Source organism: Pinus tabuliformis, chromosome 7, assembly GCF_031772625.1.
Source record: "Pinus tabuliformis cultivar Carrire ecotype Pingquan chromosome 7, CPIR1, whole genome shotgun sequence".
NCBI lineage: Eukaryota > Viridiplantae > Streptophyta > Pinopsida > Pinales > Pinaceae > Pinus > Pinus tabuliformis.
This window is the reverse complement of record NC_142293.1, coordinates 1,282,759,435-1,282,776,882: the sequence shown is the minus strand read 5'-3', so window position 1 is coordinate 1,282,776,882 and position 17,448 is coordinate 1,282,759,435.

Below are 17,448 nucleotides of genomic sequence, written 5' to 3'. Positions count from 1 at the left end.
CCCCAGTCTGCTTGTGGAGTTCAATTTGGTCCATAGGATGTATGTCTTTGGCCAGGACCTCCACCCTTGTTTTGATGAAATCTGCAGTTGTCATTGGCTGCGGCCCCTTGGGTTTGAAATGGCTGAATATTATTTTTTCTTCTTTGAAGTCGTAGACCGACATCAACCTTTCCTGCTGGGCTGGAGTGGCATCTATAAACTGTTTGTAAACCTCAGCCCTCAATAACTCATTTGCTGCCTTGATTTGTTTGAAGGAAGCCTTAGCACCTTTAAGCTTCTGGCTTTGCTGAGAAGAGGATGACACCTCCAAACCAAGCTGTAAATTCTGCTCCTGCTGAAAGGAGCTTGTCCCTGTATGTTGGCTGCCCTCCCTGTCCTTTGCTGTGTTGTTCAAGACATCTTCAGTAATGTCTTCCACCTCTGGGGAATCTGCCCTTTGCCTTTTGGCTTCTGGCTGGTGGGAGGATCCACTGAGGGGAGTGGACTCTTCTCTTTGCCTTTTAGTACCCCTCTCTTCATGTGCTGGGGTCTGCAAAACTGAGGTAGTTAATGGCTCAGTTTGAGGTGGCGGTGTTTGCATTAGGGGGGTTTCTGGCAGCCCAGTTTGTGGCAGAACAGTTTGTCCTTGTTGCTGCTCTGTTTGTTGTTCTGTTTGCTGATCTTTTTGCTGTGACTGTTGCTCTGACTGTTCCTTTTTTGCTTCATCCTCTGCATCCATTTTTCCTTTTCCTTTATCTAAGCCTGGTGCTGCTGTAGAGAGTGTCTGCGGCGCTGTCCTGGTAACTGAGGTCCCTTCTCCCACTGATTGAGGCAGTCTGAAAGGTACCTGGAGCACATAGTCCAGGTCAATAGTCTTCTCAAGTTCTTTCATATTTTTAAGCATTCTTTCTTCTTCAGTTAAGCTCTCAACTAGAGTGTCCAGCTGCCATTCTTGTAAGTTGGCATACTTTTCTATGTGTGGGTAGTGGCAGTGTTTAATCCCTAGGAGTCTGTACTTAGTTCTCCTAGCAGTGATGAAACCTTGAGGGTCATAAGGGACCCATCGAAAACTGTATGACAATTTATATTTGTCCTTGAGGATCAGGTCTGCAGATTCCCATCCTTCCTTCTTGTTCATGATGAAAGGGCCCAACTCATTTTTGAAGTTAAGGTGTGCCTTTTTCTTGGAGCTGTGGAAATGGGTAAGGTCTGACTGAATCAATTGCCTGTAATACTCCAAGGCAAATAATCTCATAGGAACATACTTGGGTAGCCTGTATGGACAGAGCTCACAGCCATATACTCTGAACACAGTATGGTGTTCATATAGGTACCAATCACCTATTTTGTACTTCTTAGATAGCTGCAAAGCTTTCTTGATCTCATTAGATATTCTAGGTGGAGGGGACTTCATAAGCATGCAGGAGACTGGGTACACAAACTGGTCAACAAATTCACAGTAGGTATAGGGTGAATTTGTGATTTTATGATAGACTGAGGTCCAGAAGATGACAGATCTCCTCTCTCCTTTATTATCCAGCCTTGTGATGTAGCATGGGAAAGCTTCAGAATGATAAAACATGAACAGGTGGTAGATGTAAGCTGAGTATCTGAAGACCCCCTGTCTGTCCATTTTGCTCAATTGATCATGAATCCTATTGGCTATGAACTTAGCAAAGTTATACTTTCGGGTAGGGGGTTGACGTGGGCTGTAAGCAGACAGCAATACGAGCATGGCTTGATCCACATGCTCACTGTTTTGGTAACCTAACACATAGGCTATCATGTCCAGTAGCAGCCTGCCTGAGTCATTGAAATGTTCATGCAGATAAGGGGGTGGCCCTGTAGGCTGGCACTCAGTTCTCATGTAGTTCCTGGTGACCTTTTGCAGCTCCTCACTGGTCATCTTGTCACCAGCTTCCAGCAAATACCTCATGGAGAATGGGATTAGCAACTCCGTTTGATCAAACTGTAACATCTTGTTGATGGACTCAGCATTTATATAAAAAAGGATCCTCCCTGATGGAGTATTGACAGCTCTGTGCTCCAGATCATAGTTTTGAGCACATAAGTGAATGATTTCAGGGAAAACATTCACAGCTGGGAGACAGTAATAGGGCAGGTTTGACTCCCATATTCCATCTGTACCAAGTCCATCCTTATGGTCTTCCCTCAGTGTAGTGAAGGTCTTCAAAAAGTCCCTGTCTCCCTCAAAGTCATCAATGAGACAATCCTTGTCAATAAATGGCAAGGCCTCCAGTTCCTTATTGGTTTGATTTAGTGGAGTAACACTGAGGGAAGAGGATGCAGAGGCTGCCATGATATAATCTGTATGTGTGCAGGGAGAGGTAATAGTTTGATAAGTCTTTAAAGACTTAAGCAGTAGGTAAACTGTACACAATGTGATGTCCTCTTCTAGTGTAAAATTGTAAGCAAGTTGGTAAATTGCTGCAAATTCTCAGGGATGTGGATTGCCTAAGGGGACGTTGCAGAGACAGTGATAATTCTTTAGGAAGAGTGCAGGTGGCCTGTACTTGGAAAAAGGGAACAATGCCGAGTACCTCGGGGGCAATTTTGCAGTTTTAACCCGCGAACTGATTGCTCCAATGTCAAATTGTGGCTTAGGGATGGGGCAGGTTGCTTGGGTTTGGTTTAGGTGATCAGGTGGAGCTGAATTAAGTGAATTTACCAGTCTTTAATGGTGAATTCTACAGAGAATTGGAATTCATGGGCAAAGTGGAAGGAAATGGCAAAATACCTGGAAAATCGACTTGGAAGCTCACGGGCCGGGTTGTGGAGACTTAGTGCCGTCGAATTCTGAACTTTGAATGGTCGAATTGTCGAATTTGATGGCTGAGTGAGAGGTTTCGCAGCAGCTGTTGGCAACGGCTAGTTTCTCTTTCGCATGAAAATGAGCGAAAACAACTCATTTAGTCGTTTAAATCGTTAAATTTGGCAAAAGTGTGCATTTGGCGCTTTTCCGCCGATGACGTCAGCATGACGTCATGGCGGGGCCCAGATACGGAGGTGACGTGGCTGCTGAGGTGTTTGCCAGGGTAGCAGGACACGGTGGCGGGCGGGTACAGTGGCGGGTCCGCGTGGAGGGCCACGGGACGCTGGGGCGGGCACTGGCGAGGTGACGTCAGGGTGATGTGCAAATGACATGGGAGGAGAGTGGTATTAGGGGTGGCGGTAAGCGGGTTCCCCGCACCACCTTTGGGCAAAGGCGGTAACGGGGAGGGGGGCTCCGAACAACCCCACCGCCTGCCACGCGTCCCCTGTACGGGATGGCCAAAACCACTTTCCCCGGACGCTAAAGGTCGGCAGGTCGGGGAGTGAAAATGACCGCCCACCTTTAGATCCGGGCGACGGAGATCTGACGGCTGGCGGGCCTTCCGACTGGTCGAGCATGTTTGGGGGGGGGTCCCGCCAGCGCAATAAAATATTCAATTCAATGACTGGGCGGAGGACTATAGGAAAGTGGGTTTTTTCGCAGTTTTTGGGTTTTTTGGGCTTTTTCAAGGGTTTATATAGGAAAACGGGGTTTTTGTGCGTTTTCAGCAGAGAGACGGTGAGGGTTGAGGGACAGGATTTCTGCTCATAACCAGAGGTCAGAGCACATCCAAGACAAGGTTGACCACAGTCCCAGGTGGACTGAAGTCCCCTTAGACCATTTACTTGGCTATAATGCCAAAAGGAGAATATGTAGATAATGCTGGGATTTATACACCATGGTGTTTAATACTAGTAGGGGAAAAGGTAATATAGGGGATTTACATAGTAGAATTAGAGTTAATATGGATGAGAGGGTGAGTGGAGGGGGAAACCATTTTAGTTTATGTGAAACAAACTTGGTTTTGAGAGTAGATCAAAATGAAAAGATTTTTAGACAAGAAATGTGGCTTTAAAAGATTAAGAACCACCATGAAAACTTAGTCATTTTCATGAATCTTAGCTGATGGGGGAATGTTAGAAATGAAATTGGAGGGGAATGAGGGAAATTAGTCATGCTTCCTGCTGTATCTTTTGCTTTGATGCCCACCATCACCATTCTTGCAATGATAGGGATAACCTTTCTGCAACCCCAACTACTTACCCAGCTACTTGCCTAGCATTTTTATTTCTTCTTGGAGGGTGCATTTGGACTTGCAGACCCTTACTTGCCTCTTCTTTTCTTTGGCTTTTTTCTTTTTTTTTTCTATCTACTTCTACCCTTATCTCTTCCAAGGTCCCAGATTAAGCTGTTGAGAGCCCTTTCTTTTCTACCTGAACTAGTTGTCTGCCAAGATTAAGCAGTTTGGACAGACTTCTTTCTCTATTCTATAACTCAAAATTGAAACATGGCATGATCCAGGTTAAACTGTTGGATCATCCACCAAAATTGAAATAAGGTGATCAACATTTGAAACACTTTACACACCTCTTGTTCTCTAGGAAATATGGGATCTTTGTGATATCAAAGCAGAGCATATTTGGACTTTCCCTTGCCAATCATGAAATATGAAACCTATTGGTATAGGTATCCAACAGTGGCTCCACATGGGGATGGTTTTTCTTTTGAAAGACCAAGAACAGCAGGTCAGATTGCCTTGTTCTTTGACTGCCCATCTCAATCTTGAAATTCGCTGCTTTGATGTGTCAAAACTGTATGCTTCCCTTTTGAAAGACCTCTGATCCTATTTGCCTTTTGCTGTTTGGTGAATCACTTAGGAAACTGCATTTTTACAATCTAAATAGAAATAATATGTACATCTGCATATATACAAGGGAACCTGATGTTGCAATCATGGGAAATAGTCAAAATAATGCTTCAGCATCCTGCCATTGACAGGACCTTCATCCAAGTCAGTTTCAGTCAGACTTTTGAGGAAGTAAGTGTTGTTACCTTGCACTGCTTGGACAGCAAATGGTCCTCTCCAAAGGGAATCAAATTTCCCATGTTTTCCTTTTTCTTCTCTCCTTGCATCCCATTTAAGGACTTTATCACCAATGCTGAAATCCTCTGCCTTAGTTCTTCTATCAAAGGCCCTTTTTAATTTTTCTTGTAATATCTGCACTCTGCTGAAAACTTGTTCTCTTGTTTGCTGTAAACAGATTATCTGATTGATCCTCCTTTGCATATCATTTGGCTCTGCTTGACTCTCTTGCAGAAGCTTCATAACAGGCACTCCTAGTGATGATGGAAACTTGGCCTCTAGTCCATAGACCAACTCATATGGGCTGGTCCCAATTGATCTTTTTGTTGTTAGTCTATCTGCCCATAAAGCATTGACTAGTTTCTTATGCCAGTTCTTTTTGTTCTCTTCCAGCACCTTCTTTATGATATTTATTAAGCTTTTGTTTGATGATTCAGCGAGGCCATTTCCTTGGGGATAGTATGCAGTAGAATGGCCCAAAGTGATGTGAAATTTATGGCAGAAGTTCACCATTTTTTTGGATCTGAAAGCAGCAGCATTGTCTGTTATTATTTTGTCTGGACAGCCAAATCTAGCCAGTATGTTGTTTTCCAAAAACTGAATGATTACTGAGTCATTTGCTTGTCTGCATGGGGCAGCTTCAATCCATTTGGTGAAGTAGTCTGTGGCTGTTAAAATCCATCTGTGTTGGCCTGAAGATGAAGGATGAATTTCCCCAATGAAATCCAAGCCCCATTGTTGGAAAGGTCTCTCTGTTGCAATGGGTCTTAAGGGAAGTGGCAGCAACTGTCTTTTGCCCTCAAAGAGTTGGCATTTGTGGCATGAGGCTGTGAATTTCTTCACATCAGAGAACATGGTGGGCCAGTAATAACCAGCCCTCAGTATCTTGTCCACAGTGGACTTCCAGTACAAATGTCCACCACAGTCTCCTGCATGGAAGTCTTGCATGATATTGTTAGTTTCATTCTCCATTAGACAGTGCAGCAATATCCCTTCATGGTTTTTCCAAAGTAAATTTCTGTCCATCACACAAAATCTAGATGTTTTCATTTTTAGGAACCTACACTTAGTTCTGGACAGTCCTGGGGGAGCACACAGGTTTTGTAACACATAACAGATATCAGAGTACCAAGGAGATTGTTCAAAGGCTACATTGATCTTTGGAGTCGCCAGCTCTGTTTCACTGTCCAGTTGATTGATATCTAAGGCTTGGAAATTTGCTTCTGTCATTAATTTGGCCAAACCTTGCCCTTTTATTAGCTTTGTAGGTTTTATTTCAATGTCAAATTCTAGTATGTTTGCAATCCATTTTCCTCTTCTGCCCTCTAAGTTTTCTTGGGTGAGAATGTCTTTGACAATAGGACTTGGTACATAAGCCACAACATGGGAATAAAGGATGTAAATCCTAAAGTCTTTAATGGCTTTGACCAAAGCATAAGCTTGTTTCTCCATAATTTGATACTTTAGAGGGGCATCTCTAAGAGTTCTGCTGAAGAAGGCAATAGGCTTCTCATTCCCTTGGTCATCTTTCTGTAATAAAACAGCAGCAATAGTATGCTGGGAGGCAAAAGAGAAAATGATAAAGTCTCTGTCAAACTGAGGATTGGTTAACACTGGGGTTTGAGTCAAGGCCAATTTTATACTTTCAAAGGCTTGTTTTGCTTCAACAGTCCATTTTACCTTTGAATCTTTCTTTAGCATATTGTTTAATAATCTGATTAGTTCTGCTAAGTTCGGGATAAACCTTCTTAAAAAGTTAATTTTTCCTAAGAATCCCTGCAACTCCTTGACATTCCTTGGGTGAGGCATTTGTAGGATAGCTTGTATCCTGTCTGGATCAATTCTTATGCCATCTTTTGAAATGATGTGCCCTAAGAGTTTCCCTTCTTCCAAGCCAAATAATGATTTCTTGGGATTTAAAGAAATACCATATTTCCTGCATGTTAGGAAAATCTGTCTCAAATGTTTCAGATGTTCTTGGTCGGATTTTGAAAAGGGTGTAAGATCATCTAAGTAAATGACTAGGAAGTCATGAATCTCTTTTGCAAAAGCAATGTCCATTGCTCTTTGAAAAGTTGCCCCTGCGTTTTTCAGTCCAAAGGGCATTTTTACATACTTGAAAGTTCCCCATGGGGTTGTAAATGCAGTTTTGTCTTGATCATCAGGGTGTACTAGGATTTGATTAAAGCCTGAGAATCCATCAAGCAATGACATTCTTGAAGCCCCCACCACTCTTTGGAGAATGTGATCCATTTTGGGTAAAGGGTAGTTATCTTTGAGTGATACTTGATTCAGATTCCTTAAGTCTACACAAAGTCTAATCTCACCAGTCTTTTTTCTTGTAGGGACTAAGTTGGAAATCCATTCAGAGAATCTGATTGGTGCTATGATGCCAGCTTTGAACATTTTTTGCAATTCCTTTTCAATGGAAGGAAGGAGTACAGGATTGATCCTTCTCAATTTCTGTTTGAATGGTTTTTGATTAGGCTTGAGGGGAATGGTATGCTGGATGACAGAAGTATCATAGGACTTTAGATCCTCATAACCCCATGCAAAAACATCTTGAAATTCTTTAAAGAGGTCAATGTATTTGGGTTTTTGATCAGGGGGCAAAGAAGCAGATAGCTTTATTATTTTGGGCTTGTGACTAGTACCAATATTGCATTCTTCAATCGCTGCATCTAATGGCTGCATCTTTGGTTTCCTGGGGACGTCATTTGAATCAAAAATGTCCTCTAGTGGGGTAAGGCCTGCTGGAAGGAAGTTGTCTTTGAGTTGTATGATTTCAGCTTCAGCGTTGCTCACCTCTTCACAGTCGATTTGGTGAATTTGCTGAATGTTTTGATTATTGAAAATGGTTGGATTCAGCAATTGTTTTGCTGTTCTAGGTGATATTGGCTGAGCAGTCTGTTGGAACTGTATTTGTGATTGACTTGCTTCATCAAGTATTTGTGATTGACTTGCTGATTCAGTGTCAATATTTAATCCTGCAAACTCTTGTTGTGAGGTTAGAAAATTGTTTATTTGTATATCATTCTCAAATACTTGCCATTCTTTGACATTGTTTGGAATAGAGGGTCTGTATCTGACCTCGGCTGTGAAACAGTTATTGGGTTCTAGTGGGAATTTGAAGGTGCTGGCAAATGTTGCCAAACTGTGTGCGTGGAGATTGTGGCCCCTTGAAATTTTTGTGATAAAGAACTCAGAGAAAGTCTCCAATATTTCAATTACAGCAGACCTGTAAGATCTCAACCTTTTGTCATTGGTGACAAAACTTCCTTTCACTTGTTGAATTACTAGATCAGAATCTCCCATGATGGAAAGCCTAGGAGCTTGTAATGACTTTGCTAGTTTGAGACCTAGTAACAGAGCTTCATATTCTGCCATGTTATTAGTGCATCTAAAATTTAATCTATAAGCCCTGCCTTCTGCATGGTCTTTCCCTTTGTTATGTATCCAAACTCCAGCTCCTGCCCCTAACTTGTTAACCGAGCCATCAAATTCTAGGACCCACAGGATATCTTGTTGAAAAGGAGGTTTAAAAATCTGTTCATGGGATGGCCATGTAAGCAGGAGTTGGGGTTTCTTTTCCCGCTTGTTTTCTAGGACAGTTTCATCACTTGTTGGACAATCTTTGACAACTAGAGGAGGGATAATGTCTATTGTTGGACTGATTAATGTTTTATGGGTGCTACTTGCTTGATTAATGTTTTGTTCTTGCAAGAGTTTCTTAGTTCCAATATCATTGTTTGAGAGGCTTGCACTGTCATTGAAGAGAATGAAGGAGTCTATGTCTGAATGAACAACATATATTGGAAAATTTTGAGGCTTTTCTTCACTGCTGACCATGTACTTCATGAGTGTCTCCCTGTAAAGTCTTTTTGGTTGTCCAAAGACAGAGATGGTGGCATATGACATATCTAATTGCAGGGAGCCTTGGAGTTTGGCTCCCCATGATCTTGATAACAGCATCCCATATTTAGGTGGGATATCAGTGACTACAACATCCATTAGAATGGTTTTATTAGGGTATTGAACCAGGGATACACATAAATCTTTTATTAGGCCTAAACATTTGACTTGGCTAGAATCAAAGGAAAACAGGTCTTTGTATGGTCTTGTTATATCCAAGTTCAATCTTTCCATGACTGCTTTTGGCATAAGGTTGTGAGAGGCGCCTGAGTCGAACATTGCATTATGCAGTATTTTATCATGAACATGCAAGCTGACATAAAAAGGTAATATCCCTGTGACCATTGTTTTTCCATCTACCTCTGGGCCAAACAGTAATTCCGGAGTGTCATCTAGCACATTTACATCATCTTTACTATTAGTGAATTGAAGAGATTTCTTGATCTGTTGCTTATAGATGTCATGCTTGGCTAGCTCTGAGAGGGGAATTGCTATCTTTAGCTTGCCAATCTCTGTGCTTAGGTCAAAAGGTTTATCAGCTTGGGTTTTGGAGTTGTGGATAGCAGCCCTTTCTTTGCTCATTAGATCTTCTTGTTGGTTTTCATCTTGACTTTGAGACCTGCCCCTTTTGCTCATGTCTGGAGGGGTGATATCTAAGTCAGGGTGAGAGCACGAGGTTGCCATAGGCCGTTGTAGTGGTGACAAAAGTGTGGTGACCTCTTCAACCACCACTTCTTCTGTAGGCAAGTTTGTTTTGTCATTAGGTTCTGTGACTATGGTTCCTTTAGACTGCTGTTTATCTTTTATCTTTTCAGGCTGATTTACATTTACAGTCCTACTCCTTAGCTTGTACTGTTTGTGAACTTCATAGACAGCACTATCATATCCTTGTTTAAAATCAAAGGATTCTCCTGATTTAGTTTGGAATATTTTGATTTCATCATCCTCATGGTCCTCTTGTGTTAAGAAGACCTGGCTTTTACCATCTAGACCCATTAGATTAATCTCAGGGTCTTCATTAGGTTCAGTTGATGTTGAAGTTTCTGCATAATTTTCTTGGAAAGGGGGTCTAATGTCTTGGTCAGCACTTGTTCTACCAATGTTTTGGTTTTGGGTTCTCCTAAAATTCGGATTTCTAGGAGGGTTGTTTTGTGGTGCTTCCCATGATGACTTTCTTTCAACTGATTCCACTCTTTCACCCAATCTCTTCATGCTATTTAGTATTGCATCCAGCTTTTGATCAAAGCCCGAAGGTTCTTCTTTAAAGGCAGTCCTTTTCTCCAATTTTGCCCTGTTTCTTTTGGCAATTAGGTTAGCTTCCACTGTGACAGCAACCCTTTGAGCTTCTTCAAGGGTTGGAGGATCTCTTTCCTTCAACTGATAGGCCATATCAGGGTCAAAACCATCAGGGAATTTATACAGGGCTAAATCAGGGGGGGCCTTAAGTTCTGTGGAATAGCATTATATACATTGTTAAACCTAGCACAATATTCCAAAACTGTCTCCTGGGGACCTCTCTTAATAGTGTCATATTCACCAAGTACGTGGAGAGGATCTTTCTTCTTCTCCCATCTCTCAGTAAAAGCTTCGTAAAGCTGATCTGGTGTTGTAATGGAGTTTGCATTGAGGGATCTGAACCAAGTTCTAACATCCCCAGTTAAACTTTGAACAAAAATTCTCATTCTGACAGTGTCATCATCTATTTCATAGGTCTCAAAGTGGTCTTGCATCTTCTTGGCATGCTGAATAGCTGTTAGAGAGCCGTTTGAGTCAAAATATGAGATTTTACTTTGATAATCTTGAGGTAAGGCCACAGCATTAGCTGGTATCTGCAGAGGCGCATACCTGTTAGCCATATTTATGAGGTTTAGAGGGTTAATAGGAACAAATGGGACAGCAGGGATCAGTGGTATAACAGGGTTAATGGGATGAGTAGCTAGTGGGAGACTGGTCAAAGGAGTATGTGCAGAGGGTGAAAATGTGAGAGGAGGACTTTGAGGTGTTGATGATGAACTAGGGGAACTAGGGGTGGACCGGAAAAGAACTTTGCAGGGAGTGGGAATGAGGATAGGTTGATCTGGACTTATATCTGAATCAGCAGGCTTATCCTGCTTTTGCTGTCTCCTAATGTTTTTTGGAATGGTATTTGGATTATCAACAATGATGGGTGGATTAGGGTCAGGATTTGCCCTAGTGTGCCGAGGATTTTTCTTAGGAGCCAGCTTCCAACCTGTTTTTGGGATTTTGTAGGAAGTTTTTTTTATGTATACAAGGACTGGTCTGTGAAACCAGAGATTCTGGGTTCGATCCCCAGTGGAGTCGCTAATTATGTTAACACCCAGGTTGTTCCCTATGACTCCCAAGGGAATACGGCCGGGGTAACCACTAACCAATCTTTGGGTTACAGTTCCTAGCCTAACTGCAACCAGAGAGGGCTCTCTCTTTATGATTTGTCTCTGTTATGATGGTGTTTTAGGCTAGCTATTAAGTTTAATCTTGTTTCAATTGTTTGGTTGGAAAAGTTTCAGTCAAACGTGTGTGCTCTTCCCAGCATATTATATAACATTGGGCAATGGAGTCAGTGGTCCTTTGGTTTGGTGTGCTATGTTGATACAATAATGAAAGCTGCAGAGCAAGGTGATTGTCCGGGGAACAAAGCTTTGAAATTGAGTTTGTGTGTAACATGTCCAGGATAAGAAAGGCAATTAAGGATCTTTCTATAAACTGGTATGAAAGGAGAAACAATTGTTACCTGGAAGCATTTAAGAATTTCTAGATAACATTCACAGCATGGAATTAAATGTAACATGAGCATTTAAGAATTCATGTCTGTTTTAATTCTGAAGAAAACATTTACAGCAACATAAGATTGAGCACAGGGTGTTAAGAAACATGTCCTGAACTATTCTTTTTCTTTATTGCTAGATATGACGGAAATATGAAAACGAAATAACATAGGGAAACGAAACAGAGTTTAAAGAAGACATATCATTCCACCAGACAACGCAAGGTTTCTGCAACAGCTCTTAGATTATCAACAAGACACCAGAGTTCCAGGAAATCACTGAGCTGAAATTGCTCTTTGTATTAAACTTTTCTGAAAATACAGAGTATACATGCCTCAGAGTAAAATTTACCAACCCCTTATGCGTTACTAAGGGGGGTATATATACAAATTTACATTTGGAAAATATCTGAATGAAGAGTAAATGCTCCATAAATGTCCTACCAACTGCTGGAGTGCAGCAGCTGAAAGAGTAAATGTTGTAATAACTTTTAGTCCCTTAGCTGTCAAAAATGGTCAGAGACTGTTGACTTGGTGGCAATTGGAGTCGGTTGGAGACGTGCTGTTCAAAATGTGGCTAGCTGTCATCGTTAGTGATGAATCACTTTTTGGATGCTTTTCAAACATTAACCCTTTTACACTTGTCTTCTGGTGACCTGAGCTGGCAGTGGCCGAATGTCTTGAAACTACCGTGGCAGAATTTGGAGCATGGCCTGCCACCAGTCCTCCTTAGGCATTTGATGCCTCCGAATTTTAATTAGAGTCTCATCAAGCTCTGTATATCTGAAAAAACTAGGAGGAGTGTCAAATAAATGATTTACCTCATTTTCAATAAAAAATGAGCCTTCGAGCTTAGTGTACAAGCTCTGTCCTGTTGGAGGAACTGTTTCCTCAGAAGTACTGCTGGATGCAGTGATTTGATTTTCAATGTAAGTGGCCATCCTGTTTGTAAATTGATCTCTGCTGATCAATTTTCCTGTGCTGCTCAACAGGCTAGGCAGTCCTCTTGCTTGTAGCATTCCCATTCTGAGTTTATAATCTTCAACTTCAGTCTGTATCTCATAACTTTTTCTTTCTACCGTCTGTACATAACCTCTGAGAGTTAGCACCTTTTTAGCCATGAGGATGGCCTCTGTTCTGTTGGTGATTCCAACGGCTGCCAGCTCCTCTTTGTCTTGCCTGTTCAAAAATTCTATCAATTGGCTAGCTTGCTCAGGTCTGTTTCCTAACACTGTCTTGGCCCTCTGGACATCTGTCTGGGCTTGTACAATTAAATCCATATGCTCATGGATTGTTTTAATGGATTTCCACTGTTTGATAATGGCTTGGGTAATTTTATTCCACAAGATTCTTTTGATTTCTGCCATAGTATTTTCCAGATTGAGCTCCTTCTCCAGGGCCTTTATTTTATCTTTTTGAGCCTTAATCTGTCTGCCCTGTTCTGCTACCGTTATCTTTGATTGATCATATTTGGCATCTATCTCTGCCAGTTTTTCTTTTGCTTTCTTTATTTCATCCGCCTGTAGCTCCATTGCCTTGACAGCTTTGGTCAATTCTTCTACACTGGGGTGGGCATCTGGAGCTGCTGTTGTACCTGCTGCTTCTGTTGTGGGGGCCACTGCTGCCCCAGAAGTTGTTGCTGTTGTGGAATCTGTTGGAGGAGCTTGGAGTGTAGATTCTCCCTGTTTGTCTTGTAATGCTCCTTCCAGCTCTTTCTCTAGTTCTTGGATCCTTTGATCTTGCTGTAATAAGAGGTCAAGTTGTTCATTAACTTGCTTTTCTTTTTGCAATTCAGCTGTCTGAGGGTGTTCTGTAGGTAACAGCTTCAACCTCTTCTTCATGGCATTTAGATCATCATCCTTTTTCTTCATGGGGGCTTTTACCCCGGTTGGATCACTAGGGTCATGCCCTAGATCAACAATAATCTCCTCAAGAGATTTTATCCTATTGTCCTTGGCCTTAGAGGACATCCTCTCAAAATCTAGTTGAGTGTTTGTATTCTTCAAAGATTCTTTCAGCTCATGAGCTAATGTGGCCTTCTCTACCAAAGTGGCATAGACCATCTCCCCAGTCTGCTTGTGGAGTTCAATTTGGTCCATAGGATGTATGTCTTTGGCCAGGACCTCCACCCTTGTTTTGATGAAATCTGCAGTTGTCATTGGCTGCGGCCCCTTGGGTTTGAAATGGCTGAATATTATTTTTTCTTCTTTGAAGTCGTAGACCGACATCAACCTTTCCTGCTGGGCTGGAGTGGCATCTATAAACTGTTTGTAAACCTCAGCCCTCAATAACTCATTTGCTGCCTTGATTTGTTTGAAGGAAGCCTTAGCACCTTTAAGCTTCTGGCTTTGCTGAGAAGAGGATGACACCTCCAAACCAAGCTGTAAATTCTGCTCCTGCTGAAAGGAGCTTGTCCCTGTATGTTGGCTGCCCTCCCTGTCCTTTGCTGTGTTGTTCAAGACATCTTCAGTAATGTCTTCCACCTCTGGGGAATCTGCCCTTTGCCTTTTGGCTTCTGGCTGGTGGGAGGATCCACTGAGGGGAGTGGACTCTTCTCTTTGCCTTTTAGTACCCCTCTCTTCATGTGCTGGGGTCTGCAAAACTGAGGTAGTTAATGGCTCAGTTTGAGGTGGCGGTGTTTGCATTAGGGGGGTTTCTGGCAGCCCAGTTTGTGGCAGAACAGTTTGTCCTTGTTGCTGCTCTGTTTGTTGTTCTGTTTGCTGATCTTTTTGCTGTGACTGTTGCTCTGACTGTTCCTTTTTTGCTTCATCCTCTGCATCCATTTTTCCTTTTCCTTTATCTAAGCCTGGTGCTGCTGTAGAGAGTGTCTGCGGCGCTGTCCTGGTAACTGAGGTCCCTTCTCCCACTGATTGAGGCATTCTGAAAGGTACCTGGAGCACATAGTCCAGGTCAATAGTCTTCTCAAGTTCTTTCATATTTTTAAGCATTCTTTCTTCTTCAGTTAAGCTCTCAACTAGAGTGTCCAGCTGCCATTCTTGTAAGTTGGCATACTTTTCTATGTGTGGGTAGTGGCAGTGTTTAATCCCTAGGAGTCTGTACTTAGTTCTCCTAGCAGTGATGAAACCTTGAGGGTCATAAGGGACCCATCGAAAACTGTATGACAATTTATATTTGTCCTTGAGGATCAGGTCTGCAGATTCCCATCCTTCCTTCTTGTTCATGATGAAAGGGCCCAACTCATTTTTGAAGTTAAGGTGTGCCTTTTTCTTGGAGCTGTGGAAATGGGTAAGGTCTGACTGAATCAATTGCCTGTAATACTCCAAGGCAAATAATCTCATAGGAACATACTTGGGTAGCCTGTATGGACAGAGCTCACAGCCATATACTCTGAACACAGTATGGTGTTCATATAGGTACCAATCACCTATTTTGTACTTCTTAGATAGCTGCAAAGCTTTCTTGATCTCATTAGATATTCTAGGTGGAGGGGACTTCATAAGCATGCAGGAGACTGGGTACACAAACTGGTCAACAAATTCACAGTAGGTATAGGGTGAATTTGTGATTTTATGATAGACTGAGGTCCAGAAGATGACAGATCTCCTCTCTCCTTTATTATCCAGCCTTCTGATGTAGCATGGGAAAGCTTCAGAATGATAAAACATGAACAGGTGGTAGATGTAAGCTGAGTATCTGAAGACCCCCTGTCTGTCCATTTTGCTCAATTGATCATGAATCCTATTGGCTATGAACTTAGCAAAGTTATACTTTCGGGCAGGGGGTTGACGTGGGCTGTAAGCAGACAGCAATACGAGCATGGCTTGATCCACATGCTCACTGTTTTGGTAACCTAACACATAGGCTATCATGTCCAGTAGCAGCCTGCCTGAGTCATTGAAATGTTCATGCAGATAAGGGGGTGGCCCTGTAGGCTGGCACTCAGTTCTCATGTAGTTCCTGGTGACCTTTTGCAGCTCCTCACTGGTCATCTTGTCACCAGCTTCCAGCAAATACCTCATGGAGAATGGGATTAGCAACTCCGTTTGATCAAACTGTAACATCTTGTTGATGGACTCAGCATTTATATAAAAAAGGATCCTCCCTGATGGAGTATTGACAGCTCTGTGCTCCAGATCATAGTTTTGAGCACATAAGTGAATGATTTCAGGGAAAACATTCACAGCTGGGAGACAGTAATAGGGCAGGTTTGAATCCCATATTCCATCTGTACCAAGTCCATCCTTATGGTCTTCCCTCAGTGTAGTGAAGGTCTTCAAAAAGTCCCTGTCTCCCTCAAAGTCATCAATGAGACAATCCTTGTCAATAAATGGCAAGGCCTCCAGTTCCTTATTGGTTTGATTTAGTGGAGTAACACTGAGGGAAGAGGATGCAGAGGCTGCCATGATATAATCTGTATGTGTGCATGGAGAGGTAATAGTTTGATAAGTCTTTAAAGACTTAAGCAGTAGGTAAACTGTACACAATGTGATGTCCTCTTCTAGTGTAAAATTGTAAGCAAGTTGGTAAATTGCTGCAAATTCTCAGGGATGTGGATTGCCTAAGGGGACGTTGCAGAGACAGTGATAATTCTTTAGGAAGAGTGCAGGTGGCCTGTACTTGGCAAAAGGGAACAATGCCGAGTACCTCGGGGGCAATTTTGCAGTTTTAACCCGCGAACTGATTGCTCCAATGTCAAATTGTGGCTTAGGGATGGGGCAGGTTGCTTGGGTTTGGTTTAGGTGATCAGGTGGAGCTGAATTAAGTGAATTTACCAGTCTTTAATGGTGAATTCTACAGAGAATTGGAATTCATGGGCAAAGTGGAAGGAAATGGAAAAATACCTGGAAAATCGACTTGGAAGCTCGCGGGCCGGGTTGTGGAGACTTAGTGTCGTCGAATTCTGAACTTTGAATGGTCGAATTGTCGAATTTGATGGCTGAGTGAGAGGTTTCGCAGCAGCTGTTGGCAACGGCTAGTTTCTCTTTCGCATGAAAATGAGCGAAAACAACTCATTTAGTCGTTTAAATCGTTAAATTTGGCAAAAGTGTGCATTTGGCGCTTTTCCGCCGATGACATCAGCATGACGTCATGGCGGGGCCCAGATACGGAGGTGACGTGGCGGCTGAGGTGTTTGCCAGGGTAGCAGGACACGGTGGCGGGCGGGTACAGTGGCGGGTCCGCGTGGAGGGCCACGGGACGCTGGGGCGGGCACTGGCGAGGTGACGTCAGGGTGATGTGCAAATGACGTGGGAGGAGAGTGGTATTAGGGGTGGCGGTAAGCGGGTTCCCCGCACCACCTTTGGGCAAAGGCGGTAACGGGGAGGGGGGCTCCGAACAACCCCACCGCCTGCCACGCGTCCCCTGTACGGGATGGCCAAAACCACTTTCCCCGGACGCTAAAGGTCGGCAGGTCGGGGAGTGAAAATGACCGCCCACCTTTAGATCCGGGCGACGGAGATCTGACGGCTGGCGGGCCTTCCGACTGGTCGAGCATGTTTGGGGGGGGGGTCCCGCCAGCGCAATAAAATATTCAATTCAATGACTGGGCGGAGGACTATAGGAAAGTGGGTTTTTTCGCAGTTTTTGGGTTTTTTGGGCTTTTTCAAGGGTTTATATAGGAAAACGGGGTTTTTGTGCGTTTTCAGCAGAGAGACGGTGAGGGTTGAGGGACAGGATTTCTGCTCATAACCAGAGGTCAGAGCACATCCAAGACAAGGTTGACCACAGTCCCAGGTGGACTGAAGTCCCCTTAGACCATTTACTTGGCTATAATGCCAAAAGGAGAATATGTAGATAATGCTGGGATTTATACACCATGGTGTTTAATACTAGTAGGGGAAAAGGTAATATAGGGGATTTACATAGTAGAATTAGAGTTAATATGGATGAGAGGGT